Genomic DNA, 22,902 nt, shown 5'->3' on the forward strand with positions numbered 1-22,902 from the left:
ATGGTAGGGGTGGTATACAGAAGATAGTCCTATTTGGTAAAATAGGAGACACCTGAAACCCCACCTCTTTAAGGAATACCTGGGATAGGATACATTTTTTTTTATAGATGTACTATTGAAAAGTGGTTGTTCCACTGGATATCATAAGGTGAATGCACCAATTTGTAAGTCGCTCTGGATAAGAGCGTCTAGCTAAACGACGTAAATGTAAATGTAATGTAAATGTAAAAGACCAAGTACATATAATGGCAAGAACAGCTCAAATAAGCAATGAAGGTCAGACATGAAGGTCAGTCAATCTGGAACATTTCAAGAACTTTGAAAGTTTCTTCAAGTGCAGTCGCAAAAAAACATCAATTGCTATGATGAAACTGGCTCTCATTAGGACCGCCACAGGAAAGGATACCCAGAGTTACCTTTGCTGCAGAGGATCGGTTCATTAGAGTTACCAGCCTCAGAAATTGCAGGCCAAATAAATGCTTCACAGAGTTCAAGTAACAGACACATCTCAACATCAACTATTCAGAGGAGACTGTGTGAATCAGGCCTTCATGGTTGAATTGTTGCAAAGAACCCACTACTAAAGGACATCAATAAGAAGAAGAGACTTGCTTGGGCCAAGAAACACGAGCAATGGAAATCTGTCCTTTGGTCTGATGAGTCCAAATTTGAGATTTTTGGTTCGAATCGCCGTGTCAATGTAAGACGCAGAGTAGGTGAATGGATGATCTCCGCATGTGTGGTTCCACTGTGAAGAACGGAGGGGGAGGTGTGATGATGTGGGGGTGCATTGCTGGTGACACTGTCTGTGATTTATTTATAATTCAAGGCACACTTAACCAGCATGGCTACCACAGCATTCTGCAGTATTTGTATTTGTATTCAGCAGCTACTCTTCCTTGGGTCCAGCATAATTAAGGCAGTTTATACAATTTTTTAAAATATTACAATACATTCACAGATTTCACAACACACTGTGTGCCCTCTGTTCCCAATCCACCACTACCACATATCTACAGTACTAATGTCACGTCCTGGCCAGTATAAGGTTAATTGGTATTGTAGTTTGGTCAGGACGTGGCAGAGGGTATTCGTTTTATGTGGTTCGGGGTGGTGTGTTTGTTATTGGGGCATTTGATTTAAGTATTCCGGGGTTTTTGGGCACTGTTTGGTTTTCATGTATTCTATGTGTAGTCTAGTATGTCTGTTTCTATGTTTGGTTAATTGGGGTTGGGACTCTCAGTTGAAGGCAGGTGTTGTCTATTTGCCTTTGACTGAGAGTGCCATATATTAGGGTGTGTTTGTTATTTGTGGGAGATTGTTCTGCGTTTAGCCTTATGCTTTGCCAGACTGTTTTTGTCGATCGTATTCCTGTTTGTTATTTTGGTGTTCATTTGGTACTTATTAAAACGTCGAGATGAGCATTCACATACCTGCTGCGTTTTGGTCCTCTTTAACCGACGACAAGCGTGACAACTAAATCCATGTGTATGTATAGTGCGTATGTTATCGTGTGTGTGTGTGTGTGTGTGTGTGTGTGTGTGTGTGTATGTATGCATGTGCCTGTGCCAATGTTTGTGCTGCTTCACAGTCCCCGCTGCTCCATAAGGTGTTTTTTAATCTGTTTTTTTAAATGTAATTTTACTGCTTGCATCAGTTACTTGATGTGGAATAGAGTTCCATGTAGTCAGGGCTCTATTTAGTACTGTGTGCCTCCCATAGTCTGTTCTGGACTTGGGGACTGTGAAGAGACCTCTTGTGGTATGTCTTGTGGGGTATGCATGTGTGTCTGAGCTGTGTGCCAGTAGTTTAGACAAACAGCTCTGTGCGTTCAACATGTCAATACCTCTCATAAATAAATGTAGCGATGAACTCAATCTCTCCTCCACTTTCAGCCAGGAGAGATTGACATGCATATTATTAATATTAGCTCTCTGTGTACATCCAAGGGCCAGCAGTGCTGCCCTGTTCTGAGCCAATTGAAATTTTCCTAAGTCCTTTTTTGTGGCACCTGAACACACGACTGAACAGTAGTCAAGTTGCAACAAAACTAGGGCCTGTAGGACCTGCCTTGTTGATAGGTACAGCATCGCTTTATTATAGACAGACTTCTCCCCATCTTAGCTACTATTGCATCAATATGTTTTGACCATGACAGTTTACAATCTAGGGTTACTCCAAACAGTTTAGTCATCTCAAGTTGCTCAATTTCCACATTATTTATTTCAAGCTTTAGTTGAGGTTTAGGGTTTAGTGAGTGTTGTATTACAAGTACAATGCTTTAAGTTTTAGAAATATTTAGGGCTAACTTATTCCTTGCCACCCACTCTGAAACTAACTGCAGCTCTTTGAGTGTTGCAGTCATTTCAGTCGCTGTAGTAGCTGATGTGTATAGTGTTGAGTCATCCGCAGACATAGACACTCTGGCTTTACTCAAAGTCAGCGGCATGTCGTTAATACAAATTGAAAAAAGCAAGGGGCCTAAACAGCTACCCTGGGGAATTCCTGATTCTAACTGGATTATATTTGAGAGGCTTCCATTAAAGAACACCCTCTATGTTCTGTTAGACAAGTAACTCTTTATCCACATTATAGCAGGGGGTGTAAAGTCATAACACATACGTTTTTCCAGCAGCAGACTATGATCGATAATGTCAAAAGCTGCACTAAAGTCTAACAAGACAGCCCCCACAATCATTTTATCATAAATTTCTCTCAGCCAATCATCAGTCATTTGTGTAAGTGCTGTGCTTGTTGAGTGTCCTTCCCTATAAGCATGCTGAAATGCTGTTGTCAATTTGTTTACTGTGAAATAGCATTCTATCTGGTCAAACACAAATTTTTCCAGAAGTTTACTAAGGTTTGGTAACAGGCTGATTGGTCGGCTATTTGAGCCAGTAAAGGGGGCTTTACTATTCTTGGGTAGTGGAATGACTTTAGCTTCCCTCTAGGCCTAAGGGCACACGCTCTCTAGTAGGCTTAAATAGAAGATGTGGCAAATAGGAGTGGCAATATCGTCTGCTATTATCCTCAGTCATTTTCCATCCAGATTGTCAGACCCCGCTGGCTTGTCATTGTTGATAGACAACTATATACAACAATATATATATATTCACCTCTTCCACACTGACTTTACGGAATTCAAAAGTACAATTCTTGTCTTTCATAATTTGGTCCGATATACTTGGATGTGTAGTGTCAGCGTTTGTTGCTGGCATGTCATCCCTAAGTTTGCTTATCTTGCCAATGAAAAAGTAATTAAAGTAGTTTGCAATATCAGTGGGCTTTATGATGAATGAGCCATGTGATTCAATGAATGGATGGAGTCTACTGTATTATTGATTGTATGTTTGTTATTCCATGTGTAACTCTGTGTCGCAGTTGCAAATGAGAACTTGTTCTCAACTAGCCTGCCCGGTTAAATAAAATAAAAATACGCCATCCCATCTGGTTTGTGCATAACAGGACAATGATCCAAAACACACCTCCAGGATGTGTAAGGGCTATTTGACCAAGAAGGAGAGTGATGGAGTGCTGCATCAGATGAGCTGGCCTCAACAATCACCCAACCTCAAACCAACTGAGATGGTTTGGGATGAGTTGGACCGCAGAGTGAAGGAAAAGCAGCCAACCAGTGCTCAGCATATGTGGAAACTCCTTCAAGACTCTTGGAAAAGCATCCCAGGTGAAGCTGGTTGAGAGAATGCAAAGCTATCATCAAGGTAAAGCTATCATCAAGGCAAATGATGGCTACGTTGGAAAATCTCAAATATAGAATATATTTTGATTTGTTTAACACTTTTTTGGTTGATACATTATTCCATATCAATACATTACTCCTTATTTCATAGTTTTGATGTCTTCACTATTATTCTACAATGTAGAAAATCGTTAAAAAAAATAAAGAAAAACCCTTGAATGATTAGGTGTCCCAACTTTGACTGGTACTGTACCTTCCGTGAGTGTCACAGGGGTCGTGAAAGGGAGACCAAGACGCAGCGTGGATAGTGCTCATTTTCAAACTCTTTAATGAACACACTTGACAAAATAACAAAAACAACCAACACAGTCCCGTCAGGTACAAAGACTAAAACGGAAAACAAAACATAGAAATTGAATACTAGAAAAACCCACATAGAAACAGAAAACCCAAAATACATACAAAACAAACCCCCCTGCCACGCCCTGACCATTCTACTATGGCAAATTACCTCTTTCACTGGTCAGGACGTGACAGTGAGGGCTTGACATTAACCTGTTCATCCACGTCATTCAGACAAGGTGACTGAAAATGTGTTGTTTGATACAACCACTTCACAAAATAAAGTTCATTATTATTCCCATACCATTATTATAGAGAATCAGTGTCATGGTCGTGTGTGTAGGTGGCAGGGAAGTCAGGCGCAGGAGAAACCAACTTGGTGTAACTGGAGTAGTTTAATAAAGATAAAACAAACTCCAAAAACCAACGTACATAAATAAAATAACATGGGTAAAATAACCCGTCACGCATCAATACAAATACACAAGCACATAACAACAAACAACCTCTGACAAAGACATGAGGGGAAACAGAGGGTTAAATACACAACATGTAATGAATGGGATTGGAACCAGGTGTGTAGGAAGACAAGACAAAACCAATGGAAAATGAAAAATGGATCAATGATGGCTAGAAGACCGGTGACGTCGACCGCCGAGCACCACCCGAACAAGGAGGGGCATCAACTTCGGCAGAAGTCGTGACAATCAGAAAAATGATGCTACGCTCGGCCTATTGGCTACTTAGCTTATTTAAGCCTGTCTCAAAATACCACACTGCCACGTTAAGACAGAAAAAATGCTCTTTACCTGACTCACTTTTCAATGATGGCTAGAAATGCACATGTTTTGTGCTCTTGTAGGAAGCAACCACTCCATATTGGTGACTAGAAATTAGCTATAACTTGGCTAAGCACATCTACTCTAATCACTCATGCTGTAAACACAGTCCGGTGCATTCTGCCTACAATAAATTATTTTGCATAGTTAGTTTTGCATACTAAGTCTTGCATAGTTTGTTTTGTTTCGGTATGTTGAATTGAAAGTGGCTAATAGTGGCATATCCCACAGTAGAGGGAAACGTTGATAGTGTTAACTAAATGGGAATACTAGAACGTTGAGTGAAGTTCAATCTCGTGCTTCTCTGCACTGGCTGATATTTCTTCTGCATTGCAGTCCCTGGGGAGCAGCGCACCCGCGCACAACTTAGAGGGTACATTGCTCACATACCTTAGTTAAGTATGTTTTCACAGAGGACAACCACATAAGAGTCTCTAGAATATTTTTCTGAGAATGGTCTGAGAGCAACATTCATCTGGTTTATCTCCTCTAACCTACAGTATATCATCATGTCCTATTGATTTGGCATTGGGTGGTTGTGCTGACAGGAACTCCACAGGCTGCAATGAGAGGTGGCTGCAGGAGTGAGATGGTAGCTGAGGCTATAAAGAGATGGCCAATATTAAGCATAGAGGTGGTCAGCATTCCTTATATTATCTATTCTTCCATCCATCTTTTTGTCTCTGCTGTCAGTCTCTCTCTCTTTCTTTTAAGGCATCTGTGCTTTTTTCCACCTATCTATCCAATCCCCTTTTCGTGTATCTCTTTTCATCTCCCTTGTGTGTCTTTACTCATCTCCCCTCTCTCCCCTTCTCTCACTCCCTCCTTCAAAATGCTGTTTGATACACCTGAGTGCCGGCGAGCTTCTCTATTCACCCCATGCTCTCTCTCTCTGCCTCTACCTGTCCCTCTCTCTACCAATCTCCCATTACTCTCTACCCCCTCCCCATCTTTTCCCTGCACTACACCTATGTGCAAGTGGACATTTCCAAACCCATCCCTCTCCTCTGCACTCTCCCTCTCATTCTCTTTCTCTCTCTCTGCCTCTCCATCTCTCTCTCCCTCTGAGGCCTGTGCATTATACCTGTGTGCCGATGGCTGCTCTGCTGCTCCTGAATTCTCTCTACCCGTTTGGAATGTTAAACAGCTCCTTTCCGTCTCAGTCTCCCTCCCTCCCTCACTCTCACTGTCACCGCAGTACTGAAAACTTTTAGGATTCTGTCTCAGTCACATTCGTTAGACATCACATCATCAATCTCTAGCCAATTACTGCTCTTTGGCTTTTTCTGCTCTATATCTGTGTGATACAGAACCATCTGAAAGCTTGCAAGGCTCCCTGCCTGCTCAGTTTTTATGTGCCTATAAGACCATTTTCCACCACTGTCTTTTTTTTTGTGTGTGTGTGTGTGTTTGGAGAAAGGAGATATTTTTCAACCTCTCTCACACATAATGTTCTTCATGACAGATTACTCATTTTTCATCTCTCTTCTTTTCACCCTCCTCCTCTCTCTCCTTTCCCCCTCCTTCTTTAATGGGGGAGTATGGACAAAAGCAGTGATAGTGCTTTGGCTCTATGCATTGTGTGGTGATGGGGGAGGGGGAAGAGAAGGGCTTAAGGACACATACACAGTTACATACATAAACAGACAACAAACACTATCAATGCAAATCCTATTAAAGACACTATTAGGCTTGATGGGTCATCAAATAACTTTGCACCAGTATTGATACATTCACATATACAGATTAAATCAAAAGAAAAAGTTAAATCAAAAGAAAAACAAACTTTAGATTCTGGATATTCTTGCAGCACTTTTGCAGCAACTCATAATCATCAACGCTGTCAAGTTCCAGTCTGTTTGTGCTGACACTGCTTCCAAAAACGAATGTCATAATAGCGGTATAAATAGTGTGTCTTGTTTGTCAAGGCTGTTTGAGACATGTTCAGAAATGTGCTGCCTGCCAGCCTGTTGCTCCTACTAGAGCTACAATTTTACACATTTTCTCACCCTAACTTTATATAACTTCTGCAGTGTCACATGCCCCCCCCCTAAAACGTTTCGAAAGGACACATAATCCAAGCACAGTTGTAACTCAAGTCATATCCTTCTTTCTTTTGCTCTGGTTGTGTTCCTTGACTTGGGTGGATTTTGCTCAGGCCAGGCTAATTGCAAAGTCCTGTTCTCCTCCTCCTCATTCCTTCCCCTTCCCCCTCTGTCGCCTCTCTCTTTCCTTCAGCACTCGCTCTCTCTTTCTCTCTCCGGGTAATTCTCTGACTGGCTCTACCTAATGTTTTCTATCACTCTCTCCCTCCTCATCTTTACTTACTCTGCAGATTCACATTACTCACCATCACTTCCTCTCTTTCTCTTGCCCTCTCTCTCCTTTTCTCTCATCTTCTCCTTGCCCTGTCTACTGTATTTCAGCTATGTTTCTACCGCTGCTCTCACAATCATTATATATATACATCTGTTGTCCCTCTTTACCTGTGTCTTCCAGCCTTTCTGTCACTCAATCTCTGTCTTTACACTCTCTATCTGATTCTCACTTTCTTCCCCTCTCTCTCCCTCCCTCCACCTCTACCCCTCCCTGACACAGCTGAAACCCTACTGTCTGCTCTGCCAGAGTGTGTGTGTGTGTACTTCCCTGCCTGCCTGGTATCACCATGGTGACGGGTTGGTGCTATCTTACCTCGTCTCTTCTTGGCAAGGGTACTGGTTCTGGGACGAATCTTCCCTAGTCCCCAGGCCAATAGGCTGTGACGCCAACGGTCCACACTGAGCCTGCCAGCTCCACCAAATGGAGCCCACATATGGGCCTCATCTATAAGATATACAGTTCTGGAGGTCCCACTGTTCTACAGATACAGAACCAAACCACGCAGCCCTCTCCATGTACAGAACATATCATTAGGGCTAGCATTTTTTTGTTGTTGAGCTATGTCACAATAAGGCTTAGGACTATACATTATTTATAACAAAGCAAAACATTATCTAATTTATACGCAGTTCAATCAAACTCGCAATCCCGGATAAAGGGGTTTGATTGAATATGGCACCCTGTTAATTCAGCTGATTAAATCTAGAATTTCACCAAAATGCAAAAAAATACAGTTTGTATAAATGTATTTCTTATTACGATCTATATCTGGCTAATATACACATACTGAGATAATATTTGAATACTGAATAGCCTGCCTACCCTAGAATACTGTAAATGTTAAGTTGTCCAAGCCACACCCCTTCTGTAAACCATCATTACCATGTTAAATCAGATGATAGCTGAACAGCCTATTAAGTATTACAGGTATTTTCACACAATTCAATGTTCCTCAGGTTAATTAAGTAATAAGGCAGGAGGGGTATGTCTAATATACCACCGCTAAGGGCTGTTCTTAAGCACGACACATCGCGGAGTGCCTGGACACAGCCCTAAGCCGTGGTGTTTTGGTCATATACCACAAACCACTGAGGTGTCTTATTGCTATTATAAACTAGTTACCAACGTAATTACAGCAGTACAAATAATGAATGTGTCATACCAGTGGTATACGGTCTGATATACCACGGCTGTCTGCTAATCACCGAGTTTATAACTAAAAATAAACACCGTGGCATTATTCTGTTCTAATATCGTCGCTGTTCAGCCGTCTACACCAGAACCCAAGATCTCCTCTTGGGGCATACATGTAGTTGTAGTCCGTATCCGGGAGGTCTGCCCTACCTAAAATAACAACGTTCGACGTGAATAACTACTTTCCCCAGCAACCCCAACGCTCAGCACAAGCTGGCTTCTTGCTCTTCGAGAGTGTTTCCCATTTAAACAAACACAGTGCTGAAGATGGCGGAGAGTTAATAGGGAAAGGAAGAAGCTATTGGTGCGCTCAGAGATATATCTATTTGGTGAGTTTCCTACATTTTCCCTTTACGCATTCCTTTTAATAAAGCTCGGTTTTACGCACGACGGCATTGTTCCTCGTTTGGTTAGACGGAAGTGCCCCGACATCGTTTTCCACTGATGTGTAGTAGGACTCTATATACTCGTCGTAACACAATAATATACGCTACGGTGTACGGGCACCGTGCATGCCCGTTTACTTTGACAGCAAAAGTGTTTGTTGTTTTATAGGGACGCTCCAAGCCGAGGTCATGGATTTTGGTGTAGATATAGCGCGCTATATTAATGGTTTCTGACATGTTAGTGGGGTTGAATGTATTTGTCATAGCTGAGGAATTTAAAATAAGTGCCCGTTCGTTTGGACCTAGAACTTTGAGGGAAGGTTTTTTTCTAACTTACTAATACAATGTTTTAAAACGTGTGTATGTGCCTGGTTGGTACCCTTGGCGCAGACAGCACATAATACATTCGATATATTTCTGACTCTTAGGCTAGCCTGCTTTAGGACATGTTGCTTTCATTCAGTAAGTTCATGTCGCCCGGCGGCGAAGGGGTAAAGTCTAACCAGCTCAAATTTAAATATTGTCCTATCGCTGAATGATATAGGGACAATTCCACATTAAATAGGTGGTGGGCCGAAGCTCAAAAGAGTGAAGTTGACTGATCCCCGTCGAGGGAGGAGCAGATTTTTGATGTATATGACAGTAAAACGTATGATGACTATAAAATATGTTGGCACCTTCAATTCCTGCACATTTCTCTGCTTGATTTTTAAATCAGATAACTTCTCAAATAGCAGCTGCCCAATAATACCATAGTGGCATGCATCATGTCTGATGCATTGGAATGAATATAAGTTATGGAGAATGATAAAGAGCCTGTAGGATTATAGAAAAATAAGTTGGGAAATGAATGTTGGTGAGTTTTAACTACTAAATGTTCAGTGAATGTAAGTATATTTAGGTGGTTTACATTATTAACTGTCCTACTAATCTTCTAAAAGTTGATGTGCCAAAATCATTATTCTACTAACTATGACTGAGTGTGATACATGTTTTCCATAATGTAGGTTTCATGCATATACATTCGATCAAAGAACACTCACAAATAATGTTTCACCATTTATTGAGTACAGAGACAAATAGCAAAGGTGTCTCAGGCAGTATTTTAAGTATTTAAATATAGTGTAGCCTACCAATCAATGTATATCAAGTGCCGTGGAGGGCACAATCTTACAATGTTGCAGTCCAGAAATGAGAGCTAACCATCTATGCCAAGAGACTGTAGAAACTGTCATCAACACATGCTTCAGTATTTCCCCTTCTCTCAAGGAACATCTGTGGGCCCAGGCCCCATAGGACCCAGCATAGTCACCAAAGTAGCTGACCGATGTAGAGAGAGAGACAAGGACCTCAGTAGAATGTAATCTAAAGCTTGTGTGGTCCAGAGACGAGGACTCCACCATCTATGGTAACAGCCTGGGCTCCTGATGGGAACTGTAGAATTTTCCCAACTGCAGGTTACAATAATAAAACAATCTGTTTGTCCCGTTATACTGAATCTACATAAAATGTACTCTTTGAGATGTTCTAACAAGCATGTGTATCTGTAGTTGTTCTTCAACTCTAAAATGCACAACACTGTAAGACAAAACCCACAAAGAAAAGACAAAAGGCACATGTCTATGTGGGTCCAATATTTAAATAGTGACAGCAGGGTTAGTTCAAACTGCGGTAGGAGGGTTCTCCTCACAGGTGAGTGAATCAGCCCATGCTTGGTGAATAGCACTTGGTTGATCTCTGGGAGCAGGACACAGGAGAACTGAATAGATTTAAGACAAAAGAGACAAGGATTAATCAAATAAATCATCACAACAAAGGAATGTAGTTTGTGAGCTAGAAGATGAACATCCTGACAGTCTGAGGCTGGCTGCTCTGCACTCATCCTACTATTGACAGGGATAATGTAGCATTTGTCAGAATGAAATTAGTGGGTCTTGCCTTGATGACTGTATTAGATTTACACTACTTGTCCTATTGATTTTTGTAGTCTTCAATTATTACTTGGAAAAAACTAGAGGTCGACCAATTATGATTTTTCAACGCCGATACCAATTATTGGAGGACCATAAAGGCCGATACCGATTAATCGGCCGATTTATTTATTTATTTGTAATAATGACAATTACAACAGTACTGAATGAACACTTACTTTAACTTAATACAATACATAAATACTATCAATTTAGCCTCAAATAAATAATGAAACATGTTCAATTTGGTTTAAATAATGCAAAAACAAAGTGTTGGAGAAGAAAGTAAAAGTGCAATATGTGCCATGTAAAAAAGCTAACGTTTAAGTTCCTTGCTCAGAACATGAGAACATATGAAAGCTGGTGGCTCCTTTTAACATGAGTCTTCAATATTCCCAGGTAAGAAGTTTTAGGTTGAAGTTATTATAGGAATTATAGGACTATTTCTCTCTATACGATTTGTATTTCATATACCTTTGACTATTGGATGTTTTATAGGCACTTTAGTATTGCCAGTGTAAGAGTATAGCTTCCGTCCCTCTCCTCGCTCCAACCTGGGCTCGAACCAGGGACACATCAACAACAGCCACCCTCGAAGCAGCGTTACCCATGTAGAGCAAGGGGAACAACCACTCCCAAGTCTCAGAGCGAGTGACGTTTGAAACGCTATTAGCGCACACCCGCTAACTAGCTAGCCATTTCACATGGGTTACACCAGCCTAATCTCGGGGGTTGATAGGCTTGAAGTCATAAACAGCGCAATGCTTGAAGAATTGCAAAGAGCTGCTGGCAAAACGCACGAAGGTGCTGTTTGAATGAATGCTTACGAGCCTGCTGCTGCCTACCATCGCTCAGTCAGACTGCTCTATCAAATATCAAATCATAGACTTAATTATAACATAATAACACACAGAAATACGATCCTTTGGTCATTAATATGGTCGAATCCGGAAACTATCATTTAGAAAACGAAACGTTTATTATTTCAGTGAAATAAAATTGAAAGGTACAAATCTGGGACCAGCGCCGTTGCTAGCTACCAGGGACGTTGCTAGCTACCATGGCTGGTCCCATTGTTGCAAAGAGTTATGGGATATTTAGAATCCCGTTGTCTTAACCTTTGTCATCTTCAACCTAGGCAAGGGTGCACCCAAAATGGCTAACATGTCCACCCATTATGCCATCATTGACTTGAATGGAGACGCCCTTTCTATTTCTATGGCAGTACCTAAACACAATAGTACAGAAAATGGGTTGGGGAGTAGCAGTTACTCTAAATAGTTTCCTGACCACAAAATCAACTTCATCCATATTGATTGCGTGACGCACCTGTCTTTCGGACAAGGTTGGCCTCTGACCAGGGTCCACCCCAGTCTTCTAGTGGAGTTGCAGGAATCCAGGCCTCTTACTCATCTTTCCAGGGACCTCTGTCTATTTCTCACCAGGATTAGTCTGCATTTTCTATGGAATCACAAGCCAACTTACATCCTAGGAACCCCAGTGCTGTTACTGGAAATAGAGCCATCAGTGTGAAAACAACTGATGGGTGACCCCTCTCTGCATGACAAGATAGGCATATTTGTAATTTGAGTTAGAATAGCTTGTTATACAAACAGCAAGCAAGCAAAAACAAACAAGTCAATCACTGTCATTCTCAGCCACTTTCACCTCAAACCTTCAACCTTGTCTATGTATAGGATGAATCTTTCACCTCAAATCTTCAACCTTGTCTATGTATAGGATGAATCTTTCACCTCAAACCTTCAACCTTGTCTATGTATAGGATGAATCTTTCACCTCAAACCTTCAACCTTGTCTATGTATAGGATGAATCTTTCACCTCAAACCTTCAACCTTGTCTATGTATAGGATGAATCTTTCACCTCAAACCTTCAACCTTGTCTATGTATAGGATGAATCTTTCAGAGAAATCCACCCAAGTACTTTAGTAGACATGGTTGATAGAAATAACGTCATGGAATAGTTTACAGCAGTACTATTTCACTGATATTTTGTTAATTTTGAAGGAAAGTCCCATGTGGTTCCTTTACAGAACCAAGAAAACTCTTAAAGCAACTTCCTCTTTCTCAGAAAATAGAGCCTCACTGAGGGGAAACAATGATTCAGAGGGGTAATGACTGTTAAACATTTTATTCTTATTTTTTATTTATTTTTTAAATGCATGAAATGAAAATGAAATGTATGTATTCACTACTGTAAGTCGCTCTGGATAAGAGCGTCTGCTAAATGACTAAAATGTAAATGTAAATGTAAATACGGAACTGTTCCATATTTTATCTAACGGGTGGCATCCCTAAGTCTAAATATTCCTGTTACATTGCACAACCTTCAATGTTATGTCATAAGTATGTACAATTCTGGCAAATTAATTACGGTCTTTGTTAGGAATAAATGGACTTCACACAGTTCGCAATGAGCCAGGCGGCCCAAACTGCTGTATATACCCTGACTGCTTGCACGGAACACAAGAGAAGTGACACAAATTCATGTTAGCAGGCAATATTAACTAAATATGCAGGTTTAAAAATATATACTTGTGTATTGAGTTTAAAGAAAGGCATTGATGTTTATGGTTAGGTACATTGGTGCAACGACAGTGCTTTTTTTGCAAATGCGCTTGTTAAATCATCACCCGTTTGTCGAAGTAGGCTGTGATTCGATGAGAAATGATCGATTATATGCAACGATTATATGCAACGCAGGACACGTTAGATAACAATACATGGTTGATGATATTACTAGTTTAACTAGTGATTATGTTAAGATTGATAGTTTTTTATAAGTTTAATGCTAGCTAGCAACTTACCTTGGCTTCTTGCTGCCCTCGCGTAACAGGTAGTCAGCCTGCCATGCAGGCTCCTCGTGGAGTGCAATGTAAGGCAGGTGGTTAAAGCGTTGGACTAATAACCGGAAGGTTGCAAAAACGAATCCCCCCTGAACAAGGCAGTTAACCCCCGTTCCTAGGCCGTCATTGAAAATAAGAACGTGTTCTTAATCTGACTTGCCTAGTTAAATAAAGGTGTAAAAAAAATAAAAAATTTAAATTAAAATTAAAAAAATTCGGCAAATCGTTGACCAACAATACCGATTACCGATTGTTATGAAAACTTGAAATCGGCCCTAATTAATCAGCCATTCTGATTAATCGGTCGACCTCTAGAAAAAACTGATAGCTAAAGTCCCGGAATGACATGCTAGCTAGTGATAAAGTTATCTGCTCCTGCTAGCTACAGTAGCAACAGATCTTCTTGTTGCAACTAGCTAACTAGCAAGCTAGCTACATTACTAAGGTTGCTGTGTTTTAAGTTGGGAGTCATTTTACAGCTTGCATTGATGGTATGACGTTTTTATAACTAAATAGTTCATTACAAATATACAAACAATGCATCACCCGATAACAGTTTGTCGCCAGCTGTCTACTACCTTAGATACAGATAACGGGATTGGCAGACGTGATCAGCAGAGATAGTACAATGGATAGTACACAACTTTTGATTGGTTTACAGTTTAGAACTCGGCGGTGTTGCCTGTCCAGTTAGCGAACATAAAAGTATGTATTTAGAAAATATTTGCAAAAATTAACATTCCCAAGAAACGGAAATGTGTTCAGAAGAAATAAATGTACACTATGTAAAAACCAGCTCCTCCTTTGACAGAGATCGATCATCTCGGAAACTGAAGCAGATAGTTTGCTACGGCCACCACCTAAAAATAGTGACGCTTAGACTCACTTTTTCACATTAAAAGGTATGCCAGGCAAAAACCATTGATTGCAAAGTTCAACAAACCATACACCTATATGTAGAAGTCTACCTTTAACAATTGCCACAGAGCATATTACTAAAACATATTTACTTGAGGAACACTGCAGATGCAAAGTTTGGTAACAGAATGACAGTAAAATATTTTTTGTGTGACCATGTTTTCCAAAAACATTAAGGTTCAAAGATGTCTGCAGAAAGAATGGGGTGTCAGCTCTGATATGACACCTTGAGTTTGAAGTGGATCAACACCCGGTAACAGAATGGCATCTTGGGTCCTTGATCTGTACTACACAGAAATGCATAATTATGAGTGTCATTCCCTTCATGGTGATGTATCCTGAATAGGTACACAAAGGTAGCTAGGTGCATGTTTGGGTGTTATTATACACTCGCAATTATTGTAATGAGCTCTGCCCCCAAACAAGACCAAATTTGGTTGGTCCAGACAGTACAGCAAAGTAGAATATTGCACAGGACAGTACAGTTTAGTAGAGTACAGTACAGTAGAGGACAGTACAGTAAAGAAATGTACAGTGAATTAAGGTATAGATGGGTACAGTACAGCAGAGTACAGTACACTTCAGTAGAGTACAGTGCCTTCAGAAAGTGTTCAGACCCCTTGACCTTTTCCACATTTTGTTACGTTACAGCCTTATTCTAAAATGGATTAAAAAAATTAATAATCCTAAGCAATTATAAACAGATATACCTTACTTAAATAAGTATTCAGACCCTTCGTGTTTCCATTGATCATCCTTGAGATGTTTCTACAACTTGATTCGAGTCCACCTGTGGTAAATTCAATTGATTGGACATGAGTTGGAAAGGCACACACCTGTCTATATAAGGTCCCACAGTTGACAGTGCATGTCGGAGCAAAAACCAAGGCATGAGGTCGAAGGAATTGTCTGTAGAGCTCCGAGACAGGATTGTGTCGGCACAGATTTGGGGAAGGGTACCAAAACATTTATGCAGCACTGAAGGTCCCCAAGAACACAGTGGCCTCCATCATTCTTAAATGGAAGAAGTTTGGAACCACCGAGACTCTTCCTAGAGCTGGCTGCCCGGCCAATGTGAGCAATCGGGAAAGAATGGCCTTGGTCAGGGAGGGGACCATGAACCCGATGGTCACAGAGCTCTAGAGTTCCTCTGTGGAGATGGGAGAACCTTCCAGGACAACCATCTCTGCAGCACTCCACCAATCAGGCCTTTATGGTAGAGTGGCCAGACGGAAGCAACTCCTCAGTAAAAGGCAGATGACAGCCCGCTTGGAGTTTGTGAAAACATTCACTGGTCTGATGAAACCAATATTGAACTCTTTGGCCTGGAGGAACGTCTGGAGGAAACGTGCCACCATCCTTACGGGGAAGCATGGTGGTGGCAGCATCATGCTGTGGGGATGTTTTTCAGCACCAGAGACTGGGAGACTTGTCAGGTTAGAGGGAAAGCTGAATGGATCAAAGTACTGAGAGATCCTTGATGAAAACCAGCGCTCTCAGGACCTCAGACTGGGGCAAAGGTTCACCTTCCAACAGGACAACGACCATAAGGACACAGCCAAGACAACACAGGAGTGTCTTCGGGACAAGTCTCTGAATGTCCTTGAGTGGCCCAGCCAGAGCCCAGACTTAAACTTGATGAAACATCTCTGGAGGGACCTGAAAATAGCTGTACAGCGACACTCCCCATCCAACCTGACAGAGCTTGAGAGGATCTGCAGAGTAGAATCTGAGAAACTCCCCAAATACAGGTGTGCCAAGCTTGTAGCGTCATACCCAAGATGACTCGAGGCTGTAAAAGGTGCTTCACCAAAGTACTGAGTAAAGTGTGTTAATACGTATGTACATTCAATTTTTCATATTTTTTTTTATATAAACCTGTTTTTGCTTTGTCATTATGGGGTATTGTGTGTAGTTTGATGAGGGGGGAAAAATATTTAATCAATTTTAGAATAACCAAATATGGAAAAAGTCAAGGAGTCTGAATACTTTCCTAAGGCACTGCATATTATAGTGTGCTCTACTGTAATGTACTCTACTGTGCTCTACTGTACTGAGTTACTGTGCTGTGCTCTACTGCAACTCTGTTTTGTGACTACAATGATTTCCCATTGTGTCATTGGTAACAGAGTGACACATTTTAATCACTTAATAATTAATAAACACAATTGTTATCAGTAAAAACACTCACTAATTGATAGGTCTACCTGTACGTGTTACTTCTGTGAACTTTCTGTTGTTCTGGGATTGATTTTCACTTTTCGCACCAAAGTACGTTCATCTCTAGGAGACAGAACGCATCTCCTTCCTGAGTGGTATGAAGGCTGCGTGGTCCCATGGTGTTTATACTTGCGTACTATTGTTTGTACAGATGAACGTGGTACCTTCAGGCATTTGGAAATTGCTCCCAATGATGAACCAGACTTGTGGAGGTATACCATTTTTTTCTGAGGTCTTGGCGGATTTCTTTAGATTTTCCCATGATGTCAAGCAAAGAGGCACAGAGTTTGAAGGTAGGCCTTGAAATACATCCACAGGTACACCTCCAATTGACTCAAATGATGTAAATTAGTCTATCAGAAGCTTCTGAAGCCATGACATCCTTTTCTGGAATTTTCCAAGCTGTTTAAAGGCACAGTCAACTTAGTGTATGTAAACTTCTTGACCCACTGGAATTGTGATACAGTGAATTACAAGTTAAATAATATGTCTGTAAACAATTGATGGAAAAATTACTTGTGTCATTCACAAAGTAGATGTCCTAACCGACTTGCCAAAACTATAGTTTGTTAACAAGACATTTCTGGTGTGGTTGAAAAACGAGTTTTAATGACTCCAACCTAAGTGTATGTAAACTTCCGACTTCATGTGGGTTTTGTATGTGGGTTTTTGCTAACAGAATAACGAAAATAGGCAATATTTATTTGACTTAGAGAAGGCAAATCATTTTTGCGAAACTAAATATAATAGTTGGCAGGGGCCTTTAACATTATTGTGTTTTTATTGTGTTTCTAATCGGGTTGGAACCAGTTCAGGGTGCAGAACCGAAAACTGGAAAATAAATACATATTTCAAGGAACAGAAACAGAACCTGGAACGAAGGTGATCCATAGTGTTCTGGAACAGAAACATTATTTTAAAAGCATTAGAACCGTTTAATAACGTTATTTTACATTCCAGGAAAAATGTTGTAGTCCCACAACAAAGCGCATATGCAAAGCCCTCACTCTGTCACTCAGTTATGTATTCCAGTGTCTGCCTGCAAGCTGAAAATCTTTGCCTGTGCGTGTTTAGGCTACCTGCCCCTCCCCCCTCCAAAGAATAGGCTGCTGTGCGGATGTTACAAGCTTGATTCAGAAGAAAGGGAGAGAGATTTTTAATTAGCTAGAGAAGAATGAATTAACTTTTTCAATGCTAGTTAAGGAGGATACTATAGGCCAAGTTATCACATTTCACTTTGGATTTATTAACTGCAAAAAGGTAAGATGTGTTTGTAATTCTGGTGGCACTCAGCACACACAAGCTTGACCAAGGCAGTTAACCCACTGTTCCCCGGGTATGGATGTCGATTATGGCAGCCCCTGCACCTCTCTGATTCAGAGGTTGGGGGGTTGGGTTAAATGCGGAAGACACATTTCAGTTGAATGCATTCAGTTGTACAATTGACTAGGTATCCCCCCTTTCCCTTTCCTATTAGCTTGCAAGCTCAAAGGACATTCAAAGTTCCTCCATAGAAGCTGCTCCTCCTTGGTATAATTCTGTGGACCTAATTCATATAATGCATGTCATAACAAGATGCCCTGCGCTTCAAGCCTCCTCTTCAACCCTGTCTCGCCACCTGCAAAATTTCAGTTGCATCTTGTGCCTTAGGCTACACTTTATCTGTCCATCACGCATGTAAACAACTACCTTGCCTGCTCTATCCACACTGATTGGTGAAGTAATTTTATGAGCTAAATGGATTTTTAAAATTTATTTCACAGGTTAAAAAAGGAAGAGAAAGGAACGATTCTGAACTTTATTTTGCGATGGGAACAGTGGAACGAAACAACAAAAATCTAGGGGTTCTGTTCATATTTTTGGTTCCTTCCAACTCCTGTTTCTAATAACTTTTTAAGACTTTTCTAGGAATATTTTTTAAGCCCTCTTTGCTTATTCCTAATTTTTAGGATGGAAAATGGTTGAAAAACATATCTATGCCTCAATTTCCCAAAAATATAGACTCTTCGCTTTTCATTTGATATGCTCCTATAAACTTCACATGTTGGTGCTCATGGGACCTTTGACATGGAAATGACCATAGGCCATGACCCTGTACATGGATACATTTAGGCAGCGTGCACTGCGCAGAAATGTTATTATAGTTACATGAGAACGGTACAGGGGATTGGTCCGACCATCAATAGGGGACGGACGTGCGGTGTGCAAGTCAGACATTGCTTTCCCATAATACAGTAGGCTATATGTGTAGATACTATTAATATTTCCCTTACCTGTGCCCAACGCAGTTCATTTGATTGCCAATCTCACGTATGTCAAAGTGTAATATTAGATGTTAACTGCTTTAGATGTTGCTGCTGTGTGTAGACCTGTTTTAACTTTTCTTGTGGGGACCAGAAGACCCCACAAGAATAGTAAACAAACTAAAATTTGACCAACTGGGGACGTTTTGTCAGTCCCCACAAAGTCAAATGCTATTCCGAGGGGGTTTAGGGTTAAGGTTAAAATTAGTGTTAGGGTTAGAATTACATTAAGGGTTAGGGTTTGGAGCTAGGATTTGGAACTAGGGTTATGGTTAAGGGTTATGGAAAATAGGATTTTGAATGAGACTGAATTGTGTGTCCCCACAAAGTTAGTTATATAAGACTATGTGTGTGTGTGAAACTGAGTTAATGATCTACTCTAAAGGACCTTTATTTTATGCACTCCTCTACCCCTCCCTCTTCATATATAACCGTCCTGTTACATGATATATATAATCTTATTATGTGCTGCTGCTTGTTAATGTAGTGTCTCCATATGCTAGGAGAGGAAGTGTGAGAAGTGTGTTGCAGGGCCTGGGCCATGAGGTTTAGTTAATTATAAAAGCCACTGTTTAAATGTAGCTCTATGTCTCTGGCTTTGTTCCCGGATGACCTGGCTGTGTGTCTGTGTGTTGCCCTAATAGAGGGTAGAGTAGAGGGGTGTGGTGGCCTGGCAGACAGTGTTTTGTTCCCCAGTGCCCTCCTGGCAGATTTACAGTCCTGTCTTTCTGTGACCAAACTGTCAATTAACACAAACACACACGCTCACACCCTCGCAGACACACACTCACACTTACCCCACCTCTACCCTTCACGGGGGCTTCCAGAAGGCTCCTAAATCGAGAGGGAACAGGGAGGCTGGACATGGGCAGGCTACTGGGCCTATAGGTCACCACGATGGGGTCAGGGAGGAGGATGAATGAATGGATGGTAGGGCTGTGACTAGGGATGCACGATATATCGGTGAACATATCGGAATCGAACAATATTACTTAAAAATGCCAACATCAGGAATCGGCCGATGTCTAGTTTAACGGCGATGTTAAAAACCGATGTCAAAGCTACCGTGCAAACCTATATAACGTAGGTACATGACGTAATGACGCCACATAAAATGTTGCACTACACGTGCAACACAGCATTCCTAACCTAGCCCACACAATGTCTGCTATGTGGATCGAGCAGTCAACAAGTCAAGCAGTCATTTGAAAGAGTAATAAAATTTCAGCAATACAACTCAAAGGCGAAATCCATTAAAGCCAAGATAATCAAATTCATTGCCCTTGACAATCAACCGTTCTCTGTTGTGGGTGATGTTGGCTTTCGCCTACTGGTCGAGCACCGGTTATGTCACGCTCGTTGGAAAGGACGGACCAAGGCGCAGCGTGAGTTGAGTTCCACATCTTTAATATACAGTGAAACTAAGAAAACAACAAACATGCAACGAATGTGAAGTCGTAGTGCTCAACACACTAACACAAAAACAATATCCCACAATGCAGGTGGGAACAGGGACTCCTTAAGTATGATCCCCAATTAGAGACAACGATAATCAGCTGCCTCTAATTGGGAACCATACTCAAACCCAAACATAGAAATATAATTGACTAGAACACCACCTAGTCACGTGACAGTACCCCCTTCCCCCAAAGGTGCGGACTCCGGCCGCAAAACCTGAAACCAAATGGGGAGGGTGGGGGGGGTGACTAGTGTCGGTGGCGGCTCCAGTGTGGGTCTCCGCCCCCGCCCAGACCCCGGATCCGGCCATGGCGCCGGGCTAAACGCCGTGCCTGGACTGGGCATCGCGCAGAGGAAGGCTCCGGCCTTGGAGCGGTACTGGATGCCGTGCCTGGACTGGGCACCAGCGCAGAGGAGGGCTACGGCCATGGAGCTGGGTTGGACGCCGTGCCTGGACTGGGCACCGGCGCAGAGGAAGGCTCCGGCCATGGAGCTGGGTTGGCCACTGTGCCTGGACTGGGCACCGGCGCAGAGGAAGGCTCCGGCCTTGGAGCGGGACTGGACGCCGTGCCTGGACTGGGAACTGGCGCAGAGGAAGGCTCTGGTCTTAGAGCGGGCCTGGACACTGTGCCTGGACTGGGCACCGGTGCAGAGGGAGGCTCCTGCCAGGGAGCAGGACTGGACACCGTGCCTGGACTGGGCATCGGCGCAGTTTGCACCGGACTGATGACACGCCCCTCAGGTCGAGTGCGTGGAGCCGGCACAGGACGCTCCGGGCTGGAGAGGCGCACTGGAGGCCTAGTGCGTGGAGCCGGTACAGGTGGCACCGGACTGGTGACACGCACTTCAGGGCGAGTGCGGAGAGCTGGCAAGGGATGTACCGGACTGGGGAGGTGCACTGGAGGCCTAGTGCGTGGAGCCGGTACAGGTGGCACCGGACTGTTGACACGCACTTCAGGGCGAGTGCGGGGAGCTGGCGCAGGACGTACCGGACTGGGGAGGCGCGCTGGAGGCCTGGTGCGTGGAGCCGGTACAGGTGGCACCGGACTGGTGACACGCACTTCAGGGTGAGTGCGGGGAGCTGGCACAGGACGTACCAGACTAGGGAGGCGCACTGGAGGCCTGATGCGTGGAGCTGGCACAGGACGTACTGGGCTGGGGAGGCGCACTGGAGGCCTGGTGCGTGGAGTCGGAACAGGTTTCACCGTACTGATGACACACACTTCAGGGCGAGTGCGGGGAGCTGGTACAGGACGTACCAGACTGGGGAGGCGCACTGGAGGACAGATGCGTGAAACCGGCACAGACTTCGCCAGACTGCTGACAGGCTCTTCAGGTCGAATGTTGAGCAGAACACACTTGACCAACATCTCTCTCCTCTCTCTCTCCCCCAACTTCTCCATCGCCTCCCTGACGGTGTCTGGCTCTTCCCTCTGCTCAGCCGCCAGCTCCATGTGCCCCCCCCAAAACAAATCTTGGGGTTTCTGTGGCCGCGGTCCCTGTCGTCGTCGCTGTTCCCCTATGCTCCTTGGCGACTCCCGCCAAGGAAGGGTCTCATGTCCTCCCAGGATCTCCTCCCAGCATCGAAGGGTCCAACACATCCTCCACCTTAACCTGTTGGGGCTAGGGGGCAGTATTTGCACGGCCGGATAAAAAACGTACCCGATTTAATCTGGTTACTACTCCTGCCCAGTAACTAGAATATGCATATAATTATTGGCTTTGGATAGAAAACACCCTAAAGTTTCTAAAACTGTTTGAATGGTGTCTGTGAGGATAACAGAACTCATTTGGCAGGCCAAAACCTGAGAAGATTCCTTACAGGAAGTGGCCTGTCTGACCATTTCTTGCCCTCCTTGATAATCTCTAACAAATACAGGGGATCTCTGGCATGACGTGACACTTCCTACGGCTCCCATGGGCTCTCAGAAGGCCGGAAAAAGCTGAACGATGTAATTCCATCCCCAGGCTGAAACACATTAGCGCGTTTGGCAAGTGCTCTATCAGAGGGCCATTAGACTGAGGCTCGTGCATGAGGGGATAGCATGCTTTTACTTTCACTCTCTTTGTAATAAAAAACGATTTCCCGGTCGGAATATTATCGCTTTTTTTACGAGAAAAATTGCATAAAAATTGATTTTAAACAGCGGTTGACATGCTTCGAAGTACGGTAATGGAATATTAGAAATGTTTTGTCACGAAATGCGTCGTGCGCGTGACCCTTATTTACCCTTTCGGATAGTGTCTTGAACGCACGAACAAAACGCCGCTATTTGGATATAACAATGGATTATTTGGGACCAAACCAACATTTGTTATTGAAGTAG

The 22,902-nt window shown here is 42.6% G+C and overlaps 1 protein-coding gene across 1 annotated transcript in view; it reads left to right on the forward strand.

The window, feature by feature from the left end:
• The first annotated feature begins 8,631 nt into the window (after positions 1 to 8,631).
• LOC106566728 (nuclear receptor coactivator 3-like) overlaps positions 8,632 to 22,902 on the forward strand; it is a 107,280-nt gene continuing 93,009 nt past the window's right edge. Inside the window, 1 exon segment of the mRNA XM_014135048.2 lies at positions 8,632 to 8,783. The gene's annotated coding sequence lies outside the window, so the exon portion shown is untranslated.

Source organism: Salmo salar, chromosome ssa13 (genome assembly GCF_905237065.1).
Source record: "Salmo salar chromosome ssa13, Ssal_v3.1, whole genome shotgun sequence".
Classification (NCBI taxonomy): domain Eukaryota; kingdom Metazoa; phylum Chordata; class Actinopteri; order Salmoniformes; family Salmonidae; genus Salmo; species Salmo salar.